The sequence below is a fragment of the Eurosta solidaginis genome, chromosome 4, assembly GCF_040869045.1.
Source record: "Eurosta solidaginis isolate ZX-2024a chromosome 4, ASM4086904v1, whole genome shotgun sequence".
In the NCBI taxonomy this organism is placed as follows: domain Eukaryota; kingdom Metazoa; phylum Arthropoda; class Insecta; order Diptera; family Tephritidae; genus Eurosta; species Eurosta solidaginis.
In genome coordinates this window covers 123,678,628-123,693,747 of record NC_090322.1, presented here as the reverse complement: position 1 = coordinate 123,693,747, position 15,120 = coordinate 123,678,628, and the positions used below count along the sequence as shown (strand labels likewise).

The following is a 15,120-nucleotide window of genomic DNA, read 5'->3' as shown; positions in this document are numbered from 1 at the left end:
TTAAATTTTACAATTCAACTCATTTTTTTCTTCGTTGTAATTTATAAAAAATGGGCACACTGATTTACACATGTGTCGCTGCATGACCTGTTGAAACTAAATTTGCTGCAAAAAATCAGTGTTGGGTAACAAAAAACTCAAACAATGCTGCCAGGTAAATATAACTGCATATTTGTGTAGAAATGAATCAAGCAGCAGCCCGAGTGCCACTCCAGTCCTGGTAAATATACTATTGACCAGATCTACACCATACGCTAGAACCTGAAGAAATGGTTGGGTTAGGTTGAACTGACCGTCCAATAAAGACCTTAAATAAACCGAATGTGTCCATAGTGTTACCAGAATTTGTTTGACGAACAAACGGAAGACTCAGGACACGAACGCTGGACACGAACACAGAACGTGCTCAACCGTTCCACCTGCATCACGATAAAATAACTGACTTTGCAGCAGGATTTCGTTTATTTGGGAACCAGTAACAGCACCGAAAACAATATCAGCATAGAAATCAGACGGGGAGTATCTCCTTTGATTGAGAATGCAATTGAAAAGTAAAGTCCTACCTCGACGCAAAACGCATGCTCTACAAGTGGCTCACCGTGAGGTATTGATGTATGGTTCGGAATCATACTGGTGTCGAAAGAAAATGTGATGCCTTTGGAGTTTTCGAGAGAAAAGCTCTCCGGAATATTTATGGTTCTGCCCGGATGACGGACGGACGACTATAATGATGAGCTGTTTTGAAGGCATTACCATTGAAACCTGTATTTGGAAGGCAAGAAATAGGGAAACCTCCACTGAGTTGGGAGAGGCAGATAAAGAAAAACTTGATCTCTTTTGGCGCTCCCTATTGACATCAGTTATCGCGAAACATGGATAGCTGGCGTGTACTGTTACGAAAGGCCAAAATCGTCGAGGCGGTTAAGCTCCAATTATTGATGATGATGATATTTTTCTTTGCGTTCTAAAAAGAAGTTGTATATGATCAACATTTCCTTGGATAAGTTACAGATTTTAGGAACGGAACTTTTCAACACAACTGCAAAAACTAGGTGGGATTCTGTGGCCTGTTTTCACAACAATCTCCCCATGATGTCACCAAATATTCTTCTTTGAAAATTAGCTTTTGTGATTTTGGTGTTTTAAACATGTGAGGTTATCTAACATTTTTAGTACCTTTTTGCGTATAACATAGAAGCAAGGGTGGTCTGTTAATAAAATTTTTGCATGACTCCTTCTCATGTTAAGAAGGGCAAATATAAAATTTCAACGAAATCAGGGGACGTTAGCATATGTAGCTTATATGGGGACGCACACTGTACACTCAGAGAAAAACGCCGTTCTAAAATCTAGCACCACCGAACTCAATTCAAGATTTTCATGTTCTTACTTTTTTGTTCTTGAAACACGACCGACCTGTTATCAAAACAACAACCTTGTTCTTGAACTGACAACCATTTTCTTGAAAATATAACGGCTGGTCTTAAAATATGAACAAATGTTCTATTAATGAGAACAATGTTCTTAAATTAAGAACAATGTTCTTAAATTAAGTTCAAGTTAAAAGAAACGGTAAAATTCGTGTGTACTACAATGTTAAATACAACATTTGGCACAAACTATTAAGCAGTCGTAGTGGCCCAGCGGTTATGATGTTGTGCTTGCGATCGCTTGGCGCGAGTTCGATCACCGTCAAACTATAACACATTTTAAAGCAATTTTTTAACTTTTATTTTTCGTTCAATTATTTTTCCATTCACTTATGCACAGATAATTCTCAAACTTTTTATGAAATGTTTTAAGTATATATGCAGATTACATCTTTAAATAAGAATAATTTCTCAATAAGAGAAACTTAAGAAAAAATGCATATTATGCATACTCTACAAGTCACTTATCGTACCCGTCCTGCTATATGGGGCAGAAGCATGGACCATGACAACAGCAGATGAAGCGGCTTTGGGAGTGTTCGAGAGAAAAGTTCTTCGAAAGATTTATGGACCTCTACGCGTTGGCGATGGCGAGTACCGAAGAAGATTTAATGATGAGCTGTACGAGCTATACGCAGACATCAACATAGTCCAGCGAATTAAAACGCAGCGGCTGCGCTGGCTTGGCCATGTTATGTGAATGAATGATGATGCTCCGGCCAAGAAAGTGTTTCTATCGGAACCCGCCTATGGAAGCAGATTGAAGGACCAGGTGGAAAACGATTTAAACTCCTTTGGTGTGACCAATTGGCGCCGGTTGGCGGAGCGAAGGAGCAACTGGCGCGCCTTGTTGGACGGCCATAACCATTTAGACGGTTAAGCGCCAATTAAGTAAGCAAGTAAGTAAGTAGGTAAGTAATTGAACAAAAAACTTTGAATTGAAATTAGCATTTGTTCGAGAAATAACGGAATTTAAATATAATTAAATAACGGATCTACTGTGAATAACGGAGAAGAAAGTGAAATGAAACGATAATTTAGGAAGAAAATTTCGATTTTGTACATGGCACTATGGTCATAGAACCCTGCCATTAATCCCAAATCCCAAAAAAAGAAAGCTAAGATTGAATTTGTTTGGTGCTTCTACGCTTTGTTTGTCATTCATTGTCTTTCATTGATCACATGATTGCGTTCGACTTGAGTGGAAAAGACAAATTCTCAGCTCAATAATTTTGCATTATTGCAGTCACAGTTGGGCACTGTGCAGATGTTATACCTTAACTATTCCCCTTGTTGAATTTGGGACGTCCTCGTTTCAACAAAGCGTTGGTTTACTATTGAAAACCGATGTGACAGTATAGTTGGCAATATTTTTTTGTTGTCATTGTAGTTTCTTAAATCTAAGCTTACAAAGATATATATATTAAAGAAATAAACGGTAATAATTCAAAATCAAGAAGAGTGGACAATTTTTATTAAATTATGAAATGATCTCTTTAACAGCGCTTTGGGAAAGGGCAAAAACTATCTTAGATTACTTTTATGAACTCTTTTTCCATCAATAATTACTGTGGTACCAAGGTCCCTTTGGACAACTTTTTCAATAAATATTTTATCAAATTTGTTACCCAGTCTTTTGTTTCCTCTTAAATAAACTTTCTCAACAGCATTTTTTTACCAACATTATTCATGTTAATTGTTTTATCTTGAGCATCTACTAGCATTTTCCTAACGGCATTTAGTAAAATTAATTAATGCAACGCGCTATTTCTAGCAAGGTAGAATGGAACCTTTCAACTTGGCCATTACTTTCGCTGTGAAGTGTTGGTACGAAGAACTGATCCATGGAAAATTGTCTCTTAGAAGGGTTTTTATTGAGTTTGAGTAAAACGCTTTTTCGTTGTCTGAAACTATAGTTTTAGTGTTGTTAAATATTATTAAGATTTCTAGAAGAGTATCTTTAATGTCTATGGTACACCTTGATGCGATAGGTTTCAATATTGCAAATTTAGAAAATTTGTCCACGCACGTCAAAAAATGTTGCTTGCTGGTAATGAAGATGTCAAGGTGAAGAATTTCGCCTGGGGATTAGGTATAGGTAGGCTTGCGCTGGTATTTGTTTTCTAAACAAATTTTGCAATTTGAAATTATATTTTTAATAATTTTTTTTAAGCACGGAAAATAGTATTCTCTAGATATTTGATTAAAATTTTCGGATAAGCAACGGTGTGCTCGGTTATGCTCTGTAGTGACGGTTTCTAGTTGATCATCCTTATTAGTCAAATCTATTACCAATAACTCAGTATGAACGAATTTTACGCCTGGAAATTTTCCCAATATATGAGTTTGTATTTCGGCTATCATCATTTGAGAAATCTGATCGATTTTCCCCTTTCTCCAATACCAATCGTTTCTAGACAAATTAAAAACCAAATATTGTCAGAATACTTATTTTTTTAATAAAGCAATCATACAAATGGATAGACATTCCTTAATCGATTTATTTCTTGATGTTAATAAAGTGACAAACACCTTGAGATAAAAACCTTGTGTGATTTACAAAATTCTGTATAGAGAGTGTTATAGAACTCAAGTGTTAATCGTGATGACACTCATCTAAAGAGCATAGTTTTTTTCTTTCAGGATTACAATCAGCTCCACATTCATTCATATGTAAGTGAACATCTACATACCTAACTATATGTAAGTGCATTTACTTGAGGGTATACCTTATTTCAAAATGTTTGATTTTCTGATTTGGGTAGTATTTATAAATAAAATTGGCACGAGCTGAGTATTTCCACACTTCTCTTGAAGTGTATCAGAGCATTTTTATTTCCCGGACCTTATTTGCGGTAAAACCAAACTCAATATTATCAATCAACTTATTATACATATATACCATCAGTAACAATCCTTAATTAGCACAAACCTACAAGTTCGACCTTATGCCAGTTATTTATTTATTAAGCCTACAGATTAATAAAGTCTTACAGTTAATTGTACACAAATATTTAAAGATAAGCGGAATACAGATGTTTATTTCTTTATATCAATTTTTAGGGTGCCTTTGATGGAGGTTTTGCGCCTTGCACTCACCGTCGTCTCCCCAAATCGTCGACTCGTAGGTGTTTTTTGCACCCTCCCTCTCTCATTGAGGGGCGGAGCCTCCTCGTGGTGGCACCTGGTAACACTTCGGCGGCGAATTCGAGCGGCGGCTATTTAAGCCTTACCCGGACATCGTGGACCTTTCCCCTTCTCCGCTACTCGTGGGTTTTTAGTATGGAGAGTAAAATTTTTGATGGGAAAAATAATAATGAGGGCGGCTCTCCTAGTAAGAAGTCGACAGGAGCTTGCTGCGAAAAGGTTACGGCTCAGCCGGGCCTCACGTCAGCTGCGAGAACTCCGCAGAGGTTCGCTGCCGCAGCGGCAGCCAGGCAGAAAAGGGAAGAGAGATTATCCGGTCCGAGTATTCCGAGGGCCAGTACCTCTCATGTAGGGGGTACTGACAGGGAGGCCATCAGTGCCGCTACCGCCCCTCCCTTGGCCCCACCAGCAGGCCTTCCACCCAGCGACAAGCGTCTGGAGGGTCGATTGCTAAGGGTCATAGGGAAGTGGGTGGGGTGGGCTATAGGGCAGGGTAGGGCTGGGAGAGAATCCAGCCCGGGGAGTCCGAAGCCCGGTGCCTCTCGGGGAGGGGCCGTCGGGAGGCCTTTGGGGCGGCTGCCGCCCATCCCGTAGCCCCCACCAGCATGGCTGCCACTCAGCGCCAAGCGTCTGGTGGGTTGGCTGCTGGGGGCACCAGGCTTTCCGGCTCTAGGGCCAAAGCACTAAAAAAGCCCAGTCACCAAGGCAAGCGCTGGGCTGCCCGGATCCTGCGCAGGAATGCCTTCTCGCCGATTAGGGAGGGGGAAGTGTCTGCGGAGGACTGGGCGAAGGCGCATCGTGATCTTGCTTGGGCGAGACAAATGTTGCCGGACTTCAGGCTGGACTGGGTAGAGAGTGATGAAACCTCGAAACGCCAGCGGTCCATGGATGAATGCAACCCCACGGCACCGAAAAGGGCCAAGACGCAGGGAGGCTGGATGCGGTCTTTCGCCGAAATTGCCAAGGGTCGGCAGATCATTGGTATTATAGACGAGAGTAGCGAAGATGGCAGGATCCCGAAACAACAGTGGAAGTGGATTGAGGCCGCGCTCGCTACGGTGGCCGTTAAGGTTAAAAAAGACAACCTTGGTCCACCACCATCTTACACCAATGCAGGGTGATTCCAGGGCAATGTCAAGCTAATTGCCTGTGACGACGCCAGATCTGTAAACCTCTATAGAGCCGCCGTCACGCTGAAGGGGAGGTATAGCCTAAAGGTAGTGGAGCCGCGTGATATCCCCTTACGACCAAGGGTTATAGCCTGGGTTCCAGTGACGCCAACGGACCCAGCTGACATTCTGGAGCTGCTCCAGGAGTACAACCCGGGTCTACCGACGAAGAACTGGAAGGTGGTCAACGTGGAGAAATCTGAACGGGCCGCGATGCAGATAGTATTGTTGCTCCTCAGCGCTAGCGTCGAAGTGCTGAAAAAGCAGGATTAAAAGTAAGCTACGGCTTCAAAAATATAAGCATTAAGGTTTATAAGGCTGATGTCGAAGCCTTGGTCAACCTTCAATCTCTCACGGAGGTGGTTGAACTCCCCCCAGTGAAGACGAGATCGAGGTAGACGAGGACGAGGAAGGTAGTGGATAGGCTTCGTCAGACTCGGCTGGAAGCTTGGCTCTCAGGGGGTTGTACTCTGAGGGTCAGCTTCTGGGGAGTGACGACTCGGATGATCAGGGTCCTCCAAATTAACCTGCATCATTGTAAAGCAGCATCAGCTGCACTCCTACTGCACCTGTCATCAGGTGCGGTAGACATCGTACTAGTCCCGGAGCCGTGGATCACTGGCAATAGGATCTGTGGCCTGCGGACGCCAGCGTATAAGCTCTATAGCGCTCAGGAAAAGGCTAAGCCTCGCACATGTATATTGGCTAAGTCTACTCTTAATGTTTTTCTTCTACCCAATTTTAGCGACGGAGATCCGACAGCGGTTAGCGTCGAGGTGCTGGGGAGGAGCTTTAAAATTGCTTCCTTCTACCTAGCGCACGATCACCAAGGCTCACTACCATCGGATAATTTCAGGGAGTTCGTCAGAGCAGCAAATCCACGAAATGACTTCATCCTACTAGGAGGCGATGCCAATGCTCATCATGCCCAGTAGGGCAGCAGTGATACAAATGACCGAGGTGAGTATTTATTTAACTATCTTTTAGGCACTAATCTAAGTATATATAATAGGGGAAATGACCCCACCTTCATTACGAGGAACCGCGAAGAGGTCCTTGACATAACCCTGGTTACAGACTCTTTCAGTGACCTGGTCGTTTCATGGAGAGCTCTAAAGGAACACTCCTTTTCTGACCATAGATATATAAGCTTTTCTATATCGCAGGCGCACACAAGTCCTAAGTATATACAAAATATTAGAAGAAAACACTAGGGCTACTATAAGAAGCTAATAGGTAAAAAGCTATCTGAAGAGCCCCATAGAGCGAGGAGGAGCTGGACGTGCTTGTAAATACTTTCAGTAAAAATGTGGGAATGCTTTAGATAGGGCTTGCCCCACCAAAAAGGTTATGGAAACTCACAAACCACCATGGTGGTCGTCCGATTTTGATAAGCTTAGGAAGTCATGTAGGGCAGCCTTTAATAAAGCAAAACATGACGGACATGAATCCTCATGGGCTGCTTATAAAACGAAAATAAATATATATAAAAAATCAATCCGAAATGAAAAGCGATCCTCCTGGGGGTATTTCTGCGGCAGGATTGATTCCACAACCGCGGCCTACCGCTTAAGGAAGGTGCTATCGAAATCTCCAACTCAGTTAAGTTACGTCCAAAAGCCGGATGGACACTGGACGGACTCCAGCGCTGAAACCATAAACTTGCTTATGGATACACACTTCCCAGCAAGCGCGGGCGTGTCTTCAAATATGGTTAGCGGAGGGTCACCTAATGATCAGCTAATAAGCGAAATCACAGATGATAAAAGGATTGATTGGGCTTTACAGACCTTCAAGCCCTATAAATCGCGGGGCCGGATGGAATTTTTCCGGCTCAGCTACAGTATACTGCCGATCTTATAAGGCCCTGGATAAAACTCTAAACCAAATAATTAAGTCTATAAGCTTATCTTCTTTTCTGCTTAAAGCACTCGAAAGACTCCTAGAGGACCGCATCAGGAGGAGGATTGAGCCATCGCTTCTTTCGCGAGCTCAACATGCCTATACTAAGGGCAGGTCAACTGACACGGCCTTGCACTCACTGGTATCCGTTATCGAAAGGTCACTTGACCTCAAGCAATACACACTGGTGGCATTTCTAGATATAGCGGGTGCCTTCAACAACGTTCTCCCGGAGGCCATCACCTTGGAGCTGACTGATCTGGGGGTTGACGCGTGCCTGGTGAAGTTTATATACAATCTGCTTACGCGTAGCAGATTAAAACTGAGCTAGGTGGATGCGTAATCCGCAGACCGGTCGGCAGAGGCACTCCGCAGGGCGGCGTTCTCTCTTCGCTACTTTTTACTGGCATTAAGGAACTGTTACTGTCAACCAACTACTACGCCTCATGAATGCAGAAGGTCACCAAGTGATCGCGTATGCAGATGACATCTGGGTCACCATGCGGGGGAAATTTCCGCAAACTCTTTGCAACCTAATGGAAGGGGCACTACCCAAAATTTCGCACTGGGCCACAGCCAGAGATTTGGAAGTCAACCCGGATAAAACCGAGCTTGTCCCCTTCACGAGGAGGTACAAAGTACCAAATCAAAGACCGCCAAGAATTGGGGTACGTTTTTAGCGTTTAGCGATCAAGTCAAGTATTTGGGAGTCATTCTGGATAGGAAGCTATTATGGAGTGCCCATATAGTGGAGCGATCCGAGAAGACAGCAGCAGCGCTGTTCACCTGCAAGAGGGCAATTAGCACCTCCTGGGGATTCTCCCCTAAGGTGGCCTACTGGATTTACACATCCATTGTGCGCCCGATTCTTCTTTATGGTGCCTTGGTCTGGTGGCCTGCACTAGCTAAAAGTACCTATCTAAAAAGCTTCAAAAGGTGCGACGGAGTCCGGAGCTCTGCATTACCGGGGCTCTCGGCTCCACTCCGCCTGAAGCACTCAACATAATGCTATACCTTCCACCTCTTGACCTGGTGGCGAAGGAAATAGCGGTCATCGCCGCTCTACGCATAAGGGAAACAGGTCTCTGGTCAAATGGATCTAGTGGACATGCAACAATCCTGGGCACGAACGACCCAGTCCAAATACCGGTACGCACTGACTACTGCACGCCAAAGAACGTCTTCGTTAAAAACTATGATATATATGTATATACCATCGCGACAAGACTGGAATATCAGACAACATATTGTACCGGGTGCCATCAATATATTCACGGATGGTTCTAAGCTTGGCGGGAAGGTGGGAGCAGGCCTCTTTTCACCGGATCTGGGTCTATAGGTCTCTTTTCGCCTACCAGATCACTGCAGTGTTTACCAAGCGGAAATGCTGGCAATACACAGGGCTTTGAATCATCTCGGGTCTATGCCTAAGGATGGTAAATGGGTGTTTATTTTCTCACGGCAGCCAGGCCGGATTAAAGGCCCTGGACTCATTCGTCGACAACGCAAAGTCGGTCACTGAATGCCGCAGATCTTTTAACGAGATGGCTCAGCACTTCAGTACCAGCCTTATATGGGTACCTGGGTACAGGGATATTGAAGGCAACTGAAGAGCAGACGAGCTGGACAGAAGAGGCACCACCGACCATATCCTTCCGGGAAATGATTCGGTAGGTATACCCATGGCCATTTTCAGGCTTCGTGTGAACACAAGCACTATAAGAATTGCAAATGGACTATGGTCAGCCATATCATCGTGTGAGACATCCAGGCTAACCTGGCCCTCATATGACAAGGGGCGCACCGAGCGCTTCTGATTTTAAACAAATCAGTTCTATCGTCCCTGATAAGGGTTCTAACAGGGCATTCTTTAATAGGCACGCATGGTGCTAGAATGGGGGTAACGACCTTCGACTATTGTCGCAGCTGCAGATGTGCAGAAGAGGAGGAGAGTGTCCAGCACCTTCTCTGTCATTGTCCAGCGCTTAGTAGGCGTAGGTTGGCCATCCTTGGTAAACATTTTCTACATGACCTTGCTGAGGTTTCTAGCTATGAAGTGAAGGCTCTAGTAAAATATATAAATTCCACGAGGTGGTTTGACCCGCTTTAGGCAGGGGAGGGGTCCTCTTTGATACCGTATAGGGTATTACAATGGGCCCATTGGTGGCCTAGGTAGTGAGCTGTTACCATAGTGTCCAGCTCAGCCCTCGCAACCTAACCTAACCTATATCAATTTTAAGTAAATATAAAAACGATTGTTGAGTAGGCGTTTATAACATGCCATTAAAACCTGAATTCATGTTTAAAAATATGAATTTGGGGTCCTTATAAGTGTCTAAATGTTCTTTTATATTTCGAATGTCCAGGGAGGACCAGCCTATCAGCCTATTGGATATCGATAAAACTTTTGCAAATCCGGGACTGATAGTTGTGAAAAAAGCACGGATAAAAATTAAATATGCCCTGAGTGGTTTCCTCTTCAAGAACGCGAAATATTCTTGAGAAAGCATTTCTGCATCGCTTAATCTCTTGTATTGGTGATTTGCACTGCTCAGCCAGATTACGCAATTTTTATTTCAAAACAAGCCTCGGACCCTTGAAGTCTTTAAGGTGATTACTCTTCATGGTTAAGAGAACTTGTCACCGAAAGTTCTGATAGGAGTGGTGGAATCACTATAAAATGGGTCATCATATCTGACGTCGACCTCTTGGCTGATGTAATATTCTCGCCTTGATATAATAAATTATAATGTATTAAATGAAAATATTTCACTGCAAAAATAAACAAGAAATTTAATTTTTTTGCCAAGCGTCCTTAAAAGTAAGTATCAATGGCAATATATGAAGGAAAATACATTTATTGAAAAAATATGCGAAATTATGCCACACAAAGTATACAACAAACTTCATATCTTTTTGTGAAATATATACATATTTGATTGGTTTAATGTTTACGTGTCATAAAAGAAATATGCTTTTGCCTACATTGGGTTGCCCTAATAATCACCTACGAATATGAAAAGCGAAATTAAAAGTCTTCGTATTCTGTTTGCAAAATTTCGATAGGAAAACCGATACAAAAAAATGGTAGTAACGTTTTACTATAACGAAAACTTTCAAGTGTTTAACAAAAATTTTCGGGCCACATTGATGTTCGAGCATTAACAAAATACGCAAATAAAAATTTCTTTGGTATTTTCATTTTATGTAACAGTTAGAATATGGGCGGCATGGTTCATGTACTGGAATTCGGCAGCACTTTTCAATTTTCCTGGTGGGATATCTGCGCATATAAACTTATGTCAAGAGTAATCATCACAAAATCAAGGTTGTTGTCTTTCATAAAAAAAACACAGTCTACATAAATGGGCAAAGCTGAGTTCAAGTTGGTAATTTCAAAAGATCTTATATTTATATTTCGTGTACGGCATATGAGCCTTAATTTAAAACTATTCATCAGTTTAACGAATTGTTTAAACTTTTTGTGTTTGTAAGATAGCGCATAGTAGGGACAGTGATGAACTCACCTAATATAGTTCGAGTTCTTGGAAAGATCAAATTAAATATTTTATTCGACAATTTTTATAACGCTTGGACATCAATAGTTTTAAGCTTAAAACCAATCAAAATTATTTGGAAAATTATTACAAATAATAATACAAAATAATAATTCATACTGTTAACGTTATAAACAATACTCTTAGCACAGCACAGGTTCAAATACATATCGCTCATTTACTTCAATAGTGTCATAACTCAAAAAACACAATTTTCCAGGAGAGCCATTCAAAGATTTTAACTGCCATACGTTGCGCATATAAAGGCATATTTTCATTTGTATAGCATGTGGTAAATTTTTAACGGACCACAAAGATTTTTTTATACAACATAGATCATGTTATTGGGTACGTTTATATGATATTAACTCAAAAGTCATGTTTTTTGAGTTATGACACTATTGAAGTAAATGAGCGATATGCAATGTTTCTATTTTTATACTCAGTTGAGCAGAGCTCACAGAGTATATTAAGTTTGATTGGATAACGGTTGGTTGTACAGGTATAAAGGAATCGAGATAGATATAGACTTCTAAATATCAAAATCATCAGGACCGAAAAAAAATTTGATTGAGCAATGTCCGTCCATCCGTCCGCCCGTTAACACGATAACTTGAGTAAATTTTGACGTATCTTGATGAAATTTGGTATGTAGGTTCCTGAGCACTCATCTCAGATCGCTATTTAAAATGAACGATATCGGACTATAACCACGCCCACTTTTTCGATATCGAAAATTTCGAAAAACCGAAAAAGTGCGATAATTCATTACCAAAGACAGATAAAGCGATGAAACTTGGTAGGTGGGTTGAACTTATGACGCAGAATAGAAAATTAGTAAAATTTTGGACAATGGGCGTGGCATCGCCCACTTTTGAAAGAAGGTAATTTAAAGGTTTTGCAAGCTGTAAATTGGCAGTCGTTGAAGATATCATGATGAAATTTGGCAGGAAGGTTACTCCTATCACTATATGTACGCTTGATAAAAATTAGCAAAATCGGAGAAGGACCACGCCCACTTTAAAAAAAAAAATTTTTTTTAAGTAAAATTTTAACAAAAAATTTAATATCTTTACAGTATATAAGTAAATTATGTCAACATTCACCTCCAGTAATGATATGGTGCAACAAAATACAAAAATAAAAGAAAATTTAAAAATGGGCGTGGCTCCGCCTTTTTTCATTTAATTTTTCCAGGATACTTTTAACGCCATAAGTCGAACAAAAATTTACCAATCCTTTTGAAATTTGGTAGAGGCATAGATTTTATGACGTTAACTGTTTTTTGTGAAAATGGGCGAAATCGGTTGAAGCCACGCCCAGTTTTTATACACAGTCGTCCGTCTGTCCTTCCGCATGGCCGTTAACACGATAACTTGAGCAAAAATCGACATATCTTTACTGAACTTAGTTCACGTACTTACCTGAACTCCCTTTATCTTGGTGTAAAAAATGAACGAAATCCCACTATGACCACGTCCACTTTTTCGATATCGAAAATTACGAAAAATGGAAAAAAATGCCATAATTCTTTACCAAATAGGAAACAAGGTATGAAACATGGTAATTGGATTGGTTTATTGACGCGAAATATAACTTTAGAAAATACTTTCTAAATTGGTTGTGACACCTACCATATTAAGTAGAAGAAAAAGTTCTTCAGGGCGAAATAAAAAACCCTTGAAATCTTGGCAAGTATTACATATACAAATAAATTAGCGGTATCCAACAGATGATGTTCTGGGGCACCCTGGTCCACATTTTGGTCGATATCTGGAAACCGCCTTCACATATACAACTACCACCACTCCCTTTTAAAACTCTCATTAATACCTTTAATTTGATACCAATATCGTACAAACACATTCTAGAGTCACCCCTGGTCCACCTTTATGGCGATATCTCGAAAAGGCGTCCACCTATAGAACGAAGGCCCACTCCCTTTTAAAAATACTCATTATCACCTTTCATTTGATACCCATATCGTACAAACAAAGTCTAGAGTGACCCCTGGTCCACCTTTATTGCGATACCTCGAAAAGGCGTCCAACTATAGAACTAAGGCCCACTCCCTTTTAAAACTCTCATTAATACCTTTAATTTGATACCAATATCGTACAAACACATTCTAGGGTCACCCCTGGTCCACCTTTATGGCGATATCTCGAAACCGCGTCCACCTATGGTACTAAGGATTACTCCCTTTTAAAGTACTCATTAACACCTTTCATTTGATACCCATATCGCACAAACACATTCTAGGGTCACTCCTGGTCCACCTTTATGGCGATATTTCGAAACGGCGTCCACCTATAGAACTAAGGCCCACTCCCTTTTAAAATACTCATTAACACCTTTCGTTTGATACCCATATTGTACAAACGCATTCTAGAGTCACCCCTGGTCCACCTTTATGGCGATATCTCGAAAAGGCGACCACCTATACAACTACCACCACTTCCTTTTAAAACCCTCATTAATACCTTTAATTTGATACCCATATCGTACAAACAAATTCTAGGGTCACCCCTGGTCCACCTTTATGGCGATATCTCGAAACCGCGTCCACCTATGGTACTAAGGATTACTCCCTTTTAAAGTACTCATTAACACCTTTCATTTGATACCCATATCGTACAAACAAATTCTAGAGTCAACCCTGATCCACCTTTATGGCTATATCCCTAAATGGCGTCCTCCTATAGAACTATGGCCCACTCCCTCATAAAATACTCTTTAAATTCATTTGATACACTTGTCATACAAACACATTCCAGGGTTTCCCTCGGTTCATTTTCCTACATGGTCATTTTCCCTTATGTTGTCACCATAGCTCTCAACTGAGTATTTAATGTTCGGTTACACCCGAACTTAACCTTCCTTACTTGTTTAAATTAAATAATCTATCTGATCACAAATTTATTAAATTGCTGTTATTAGATTTGTTTATATTGTTCATAGGCAATTAAGTGCTTATTGTATTATTTACATTCAGTTATAAATTCTGCTTTCAGAAAAAATTTTAAAATAGTTTATAGCAATGTTGCTACTGCGACTTAAGATGTGACTCGCGAATCATTGACGGACCAATGTAGTCAATTTTCAAAAAAACTTTAAGGAATTGCTTAACGAAAACTATGCAAACCAATTTCAAAAACTTTTTCAAAAAATTCGAAAATTTGTGAACATTTTACTTAAAATTTTCAAAAACATTCTGAGTTTGGGAAAAAAACTTCAGAAGAGGGTAAAGATATTCTAACCAATTTTGTTTTGAATAAATCGTAAAGCTGTGGCGGCCACCGTGGTGTGATGGTAGCGTGCTCCACCTACCACACCGTATGCCCTGAGTTCACACCCCGGGCAAAGAAACATCAAAATTTTAGAAATAAGGTTTTTCAATTAGAAGAAAATTTTTCTAAGCGGGGTCGCCCCTCGGCAGAGTTTGGCAAGCGCTCCGAGTGTATTTCTGCCATGAAAAGCTCTCACTGAAAACTCATCTGCCTTGCAGATGCCGTTCGGGGTCGGCATAAAACATGTAGGTCCCGTCCAGCCAATTTGTAGGGAAAATCAAGAGGAGCACGACGCAAATTGGAAGAGAAGCTCGGCCTAAAATCTCTTCGGAGGTTATCGCGCCTTAAATTTTTTTTATTTTGAATCGTAAAGCTCTATATTTCCCAAATAGTGCTCATTTCATGCAAAAATCGTTTTTACATTGATTTAGAAATTTGAAACCTCTTATATTTGGCCAAAAAGTTGCCTTAATTCCTTTACTGTTAATATTTTCTGAATCTAAAAATGCATTTTTCTTCTTCAATTTGTCTGGTTTATATATAATTGATATTGATCGGCATGTTTTAAAAGAAAGTCATTGCAAAGTTATGGGCACTTTTGGGACTCGGCAGTGTTTCTTAATTT

At 40.8% G+C, this 15,120-nt stretch overlaps 1 protein-coding gene across 2 annotated transcripts in view; it reads right to left on the bottom strand.

Moving 5' to 3' along the window:
* Window positions 1-15,120, bottom strand: part of slgA (proline dehydrogenase slgA) — a 110,094-nt gene that overhangs the window by 41,676 nt on the left and 53,298 nt on the right. The window lies entirely within an intron of this gene.